The 7,270-nt window shown below is 34.3% G+C and overlaps 1 non-coding gene across 1 annotated transcript; it reads left to right on the top strand.

Moving 5' to 3' along the window:
* Positions 1 to 1,774: 1,774 nt before the first annotated feature.
* LOC148764068 (small nucleolar RNA R71) lies at positions 1,775 to 1,881 on the top strand. Its single transcript, XR_016024996.1, has one exon. It is a non-coding gene; the product is annotated as a small nucleolar RNA R71 (small nucleolar RNA).
* Positions 1,882 to 7,270: the final 5,389 nt, after the last annotated feature.

Below are 7,270 nucleotides of genomic sequence, written 5' to 3'. Positions count from 1 at the left end.
AGTAGGTGGCTCCTCAATGGAAGGCTTAAAAGTTGGCACCAAAGAAGCTGAAATATCTAAAGACTCAAATTGATGATTAGTTCTAAATCTGGAGTGAGCATTCAACAAATTTGAATATTCAATAAACTCATCATCATCCCTATCAAAGTTAACAACTAAACATGTTTCAAGAGGATCATTGGGATTTTCTTCTAAGAAAACATCATGTGTCAAATTGTTCACTACACTCACAGAAAAACAGTCTTCAGATGTTACAGGTAATTTTAAAGCTTTGAAAATATTAAATGTTACTTGTTGGTCTTGAACTCTCAAAGTGAGCTCACATTTTTCAACATCAATCAAATCTCTAGCAGTTGCTAAGAATGGCCTCCCAAGAATGATTGGAATTTGCCTATCTTCTTCCATGTCAAGAATTATAAAATCAACTGGACAAATAAATTTATCTACCTTGACAAGAACATCTTCAGTAATTCCCCTTGGGTACACATAAGAACGATCAGCCAGTTGCAAAGTTATAGAAGTGGGTTTGCATTCCCCCAAACCAAGTTTCTAAAAAATTGACCAAGGCATTAAATTGATACTTGCACTTAAATCACTCAAAGATTTTGCAAAAAATAAATTACCAATAGTGCAAGGGATTGTGAAACTATCTGGATCTTTGAGTTTTGGTGACAGCTTGTTTTGGAGAATTACACTACACTCTTCTGTAAGGGAGATAGTTTCAAACTCACTTAGCTTTCTCTTTTTAGAAAGGATGTCCTTCAAAAACTTGACATAACTGGGCATTTATTCCAAAGCTTCAGGCAAAGGGATATTTATGTGTAATTTCTTGAAGACATTGATGAACTTCTGAAATTGCTTTTCAAGCTTTCGCTTTTGGAGCCTTTGGGGAAAAGGTGGTGGAGGATGGATGACTTGAGAAGTTCCATGATTTTCAGCCTTGACATCTTCTTTCTGTTTGACTTCACTCTTTTTTTCACACATTCCTTCCCTATCAACAACTTCATTCTCAAGTTCATCTATTTTTTCATTCACCCCTTCAATCTCTTTTCCACTCCTTAAAGTGATTGCTTGGCATTGCTCCTTACCATTAGGATTGATTTGTGTGTCACTAGGCAGAGAACCTTGAGGTCAATTGTTGATGGAATTTGCAAGCCGTCCCATTTGGGTTTCAAGATTTCTCAAGGATGCTCCAAAGCTTTGAATTATCGCATCATTCTTGGATATATACTGTAAGAGAAGTTCTTCCACTTGAGGCTTCTTTTCAAGAATTGGTGGTCTAACTTGTTGTTGAAATCCCAGAGGCATGTTGAGTTTTGGATTGGAAGGCCCTGCATTGTTATTCCATGAAAAATTGGGATGGTTTCTCCAACCAGGATTATAAGTATTGGAATATGGGTTGTTCTGTTGTCTGTTAAAGTTCCCCACAAATTGGACTGATTCAGAATTGTATGGACATTGATCATTTGAATGCCATCCCCACACATCTCATAAATTGAATTTTGAACTGCATGAACTCCCATTGTGTCAATCTTCTTGGACAATGTAGCCACTTGCATGGCTAAGTTGCTCATTGCATCAATTTCATAGGCTCCAACAGCTTTTCTCGAACCTGACCTTTCTGAAGGCCATTGATAATTATTTGAAGCCATCTCTTCCAACAAATTATAAGCATCTGCTGCATTCTTACTCATCAATGCCCTACCAGCAATGGCATCAATTGTGGTTTTAATTGACCCAATCAGCCCATTGTAGAACTTGTAGCCAATCAGGAAGCCCATGATGTGGGCATCTTCGTAGTAGTTCTTTAAACCTCTCCCAAGCTTCATACAAGGCCTCACCATCAAATTGTGTGAATGAGGTGATATCGTTTCTCAACTTTGTAGTCTTTGCAAGCAGAAAGAACTTTGCGAGAAACTTTTGAGCCAATTCCTCCCATGTAGAGAATGGAAACAGTCTCAATCTAATAGCATCATCAATTACTCCATTGTATTTAAAAGTATCGCAAATCTCCAGGAAATTTACTAAATGAGCATTAGGCTTATCATTGGGTAACCCACTAAACTGGACTAAAGATTGAATCATCTGAATATAGGCTGGTTTAATTTCAAAATTATTCGCATTAATGGAAGGTCTCCTAATGCTTTGGTGCAAACCTTGCAACAGAGGAACTGCATAATCTCGCCATGCTCTATTTTCTTCAGGAACCACATTAATGGCATTATTACCATTATTAATGTTATCATCGGCCATTATCTGATTTAAAGCTGCAACTTGTAAATTCTCCCTTCGACGTTTTCTGAAAGTTCTTTTTATCTCAGGATCAAAAGGAACAAGATTCAAGTTGTCTCTTCTTTGCATACAATGACCAAAGATATTTGCAAGAAAACAAAAGCTAAAATTAAAACAAGGAAAATAAAATTTGAATTAAGACTAAATTGCTTGGTATTAGTATTAGTAATAAATCTAGAAATAATTCTCCGACAACGGCGCCAAAAACTTGTCAATTAAAATCCTACTACGCAAGTATACGTATCGAATAGATAGTATATTAGCAAGCAGAGTATCGATCCCATAGGGAATTGATCTAAAACTTTACTAATTACTAAAATTTAAACAATTCAATTTTATCCAAACAATCAAAATTTATTAATTAACTAAAACTAATTAACTAAAATTAAAACCAACAAGAAAAATTGAAGTAATAATAACTTGATAAAATATCAAATCAAACAAGCCTAAGATCACAATATCCCTCACACTTCATCTAAATCTTACCTCTCTTACTTAACTTATTTCAATGGGTTGAATTACTAACCTAGAGTCCTAAATTATTTATAAGGGTCTCAACCTATAAAAATATCTATTTTAACCAAAACACTATATCCCTATGTGATTTGAAATTAAAACAGACTCATTAAGTTCAAGTTTTAATCTGGCTACATACGACTTATAGGTATATCCTTATCCTATACGCAAATCAATTAATTTGATCATATGCTATCCCAATTTTAGTTTACTCTAAACTCCCTTTTCCAAGTTTGTTTAGGTTCCTAATCAATTTAATTGATGATCAGGCAATTAAAAGCAGTAAGAACAAATTAGAATAAACAATTCAAATCCCATTAAAATAAGTAAGAAAGAGATTTAAAAATTTAGACTACATGTGAGTTCAATTGCAATCTTGGAAAAAGAAAAGTTAGCCACTCATAATTGCAAAAACAAATAAAATTATAATAAATTTAACCATTGAAAGTAACAAGAAAATTAAAAGCTAAGGAAGAACACAAAACAATTATTGCTGACTTGATTTCTAAGTTTCAGCCTCAACTTCTAGTTTCTTGAATCTCTCAAAGGTTTCTCTAATGTTATTAAACATATCTTATTTATACTAATAGACTAAATCTAAAATTCCTTCAACTAGGGTTTAATTGGGCTTAAAAGTGTAATGAGAGGCCCAAAAATCAATTGTCCATTTTCTGATGCGATTTTCTCTATCTTTAAAGTAGAACTGGGTAAAGTGATCTTCATAAAAGTTGTAGCTCTATCTCGTAGCTTTCCACTGGTTTAAAAATTGTATCATTTGAAGTTCTGTAGCTCGATATATGGCCAAAATACTAAAGCATATGCAAGCAAATTCTGGGTCTGTCTACACCTTACTTTTCAAAATTAAGCCCAATCACTTTTAATCCTACAAAAAAAATATAAAAACTAATAAATAATAACCAAATTAAAAGGAATAACATAAAATTAAAATAACTAACTTAAAAGGAACCTAATTATAAAAACAACTAAAAATAAGTAAATTATAATTGAAAATTGAGGACTTAGCTAATATTTAATAACAAAATTAGAATAAAATAATTATATAAAATAAAATTATCAGTCTCCTCAAAAGTACTAGAGAAAGGATTTATTGGTTAGTAAAATGCAATACTTCGTTAACTAAATTGACTGAATATAAATAATGATATAAATTGGAGTAGAAGAAATTACCTCTCTCTAAAAAGATATAGATGTATCTAGTCCAGATGAGTCAGAGTTGGCAAGCTGAGACTCGACCCTCGGCCTTTAGCCTATGACATGTTGTTGGATGCAATAACAGTATCCAGAGTAGTGGTGGTTCCAACTGAAGCAGTTGGACTCAACATCGATACCTTCTCTAGCTGTACCTCAGTATCTGCCGTTAGAGTGGGAGTCCGTCATTTGGTGGGAAGATGTGGCTTACATTGCAACGAAGGCAGCAACAAATGAGGTCGGTCAGTTAAACTACTATGGCTAATGGCACGTCCTCGAATGCCTTCCTTCAACTTTTTCTTCAACAAAACCATGTTTGGCCAATAAGAAGAATTGAGTAGAACTATTAGTATAACGACTGAAAATTTATAATGCATATAAACATTAATTTAATTGTGAATGAACTTCATAAAGTTTTAATTTCTTTGTGTAAAAAATAAATTCGTACATTTTTTAAACCAACGAAAAAGCATCCATCAATCATCATTAGAACAAGGAAACTCACTTTCTTGGTTCTCGTCTTCTTCATCATTGATATCATTTTCATCTTGTTTGTCTGATTCTTCCTTTGGCTCGCCGTATTCTCCTTCAACTTTATCATCTTCCTCATCTTAACCATCTTCTTCATTATGTTTAACATTACAAATCTATTAAACTCTTCATATTCAGCACTAACAAGAACTGTATTATTATCAAGGTCAATCGACGTATGATCAAATCGTGAATTGAAGGAAACTTTATCATCTTGATACACTTTTTCATCAACTTAATATGGGATCACATTTTTCCTTTTTAGTTTAGTTTTTAGAAAAGATAATTAAAAATAAATATAATAGTAAGTCAGAATCTAAGCTTTCATTAAAGGAATGGAAGTTGAACTAAGCAAGGTTACGACCTCTTAACACTTCGGGGAAGTGAGATAAAAAGAACAGAAAGATAGAGAACTTTCTACAGTAGGCTTTCTTTCCGATCTTTTCCTCATAATGATATATAGATTCAAGAACTATAGGCAGATTCAGATCTTTAGGAGAAATAGAGAGGGTCTACAAGTCTAGTCTCTTCTACTCTTGATTGCCTTTTGGCTTATGGATCTCTATACCATTTACCGAGGAACGAGCACTAAAGTGGAATATGTAAGAACGAAAAAGTGTAATACATGGAACATGTGCTATAAAAAAGCCACCTTAGAATGATACCTATTAGAAAACCCTTATCAGACAAGAGATTTTGCTTTTCTTATTCCTATCCCCCCCTCCGAAAGAGGAATCCTGATCTTGCATCAATAAAGCTAGCCCTATAGTTGCCATCAAGCTTTTCCTATAGGGATTTTGATAATTTTTTTTTAATTATGGGAAGGAGGATTCGAATCTTGCTCTTTAGGTAAGAGGATCATGCATCAACCAATGAGCCAAATGTTCCAATGCAGGGATTTTGATAACTTGGATCAGAATCTCTCTCTCTAACCACAAAAAGCACAGTCATAGAAGTTGTAGCTGTGAGCATTCATGAATTTACTTTTACTAAGCTAAGCATCCATTCAAAGTGGGTGAGAACCAATTTTAGCCCTTTTTTTTTTGCTTCTCTTATTTATCGTTATTGATCGTGGAACATTATATATTCTACGATCATTTAAGATGGAGATGGCGCTTGCTTTGATCATTCATAAATTCATTTACTTGGAGCTAGAATCAACTACTTATTTAGTTACACTAGCACAAAAATCAACAAGAAAAGAATAAAGTAACACCCATCTAACTCATGGGAGTTGCTCCCCTAGAAAGCTAACTACATGGGATATTTTTTTTTCACTACAAGCAACCAATCATTCTATAGTAGAGAGAAAAAAGCCTTTCCCTAGGCCAAGCCTTGCTCCTAATGCCCAAAAGACTAAGACCAGATTGGATTCTATAGCAACCTATTCCTTAATTCCGTAGTAGCTATTATATCTTCTTCTAAATCAGATATTATTTAAACTATTGATTTTTCTCATTTTTTTTAAAATATTTCAGTTTTAGGGAGAAAGCTACTTTAATTAAATTAATATATAATGGCAGCCAAGGAAATTTCAATCGTCAACCTAGATATGAATTCATTAGCTGCTAAGAGCCAAGAAGTAGCCTAGCGCCACAATGCTACCCTTCTTAACACCTCTACACCATGGCCTCAGGCCAATAAATGATGCTCTTTGTCTTGTGGGGCCGTGTCACAACCCAATTTTTGGGCCATGACTAGCGTATGGGCCAAATGGGCACAGCCCACCAAACCCAAGCAAGCCATTTATTCAACCTGTTCATCATTCCATTAGACATTTCTAAAGTTACATTTCTTAATTCTTAACTATAAATACTTTAGTAATGTGCTATGACAACCAAATACTTGCATTTATATTAACCCAAACGATGTCAACCATTGCCAACTTATAGTGGCAATATTAATCAAAATGAACACATACTGTTTGTGACATGTATCTTAGTGATTTACATCATGTGTACATATACACAGGCAAAAGACTTGACTTTCAGTGGAGTGACCTTAAGTGAAGGTACAACTACTAAATGTCGTGGTACTTGCCAAAAGGGCGAATATACGTGGACCCCTCACTCTAGGTTTTAACTATCTCCGGATCTGAAAAATATGAAGTTGAAAAGGGTGAGTATAAACTCAGTGAGTGAACATAAGAAGGGAGCAAGCAAACGATAAGGAAAGTTTAGAAATCATAATGCACTTAAGTTAAAAACAATGCAATATACTTTAATTTCTTGTTAAGAAACCCCTTATTCAAACTTTGATTGTTTGGTCCCTTAATGTATAAAATCCATGATCAACCATGAAGTTGAAAGGAGCGTAAACTACAACAGAATCCAAGCAAGGCAAGCATGACAAGGTGAATCTTGCTGCAGCGAAAAGGTATTCTCGCTGCAGTAAAATCCAGAGCAAGGGTTAAGGCCATCCACCCGAGAGTTTCTCGCTGCAGCAAGAAGGCATTTTCGCTAAAGCAAAATTTCTAGGCAGATGAAATTAGGGAAATTTTCACTGTTATAAAAATCTAATCCTGTTGCAACGAAAATCAGGTTAAACACATTTGACAATAATCAAGTTTTAACAGTCAATGCAATCACATATTAATTCCAAACCTCTCTATATAGTAAATATATATATATATAAACATGTATACCACCACCGCTTCACCCAGCTCATGTGCACTCCCACATCGCTCATAGCTGGAGTCATCGTGTGCACCCCCCACATCACA

Source organism: Theobroma cacao, chromosome 2 (assembly GCF_053813885.1).
Source record: "Theobroma cacao isolate CCN51 chromosome 2, ASM5381388v1, whole genome shotgun sequence".
Lineage (NCBI taxonomy): Eukaryota > Viridiplantae > Streptophyta > Magnoliopsida > Malvales > Malvaceae > Theobroma > Theobroma cacao.
This window is presented reverse-complemented; position numbering and strand designations above follow the sequence as displayed.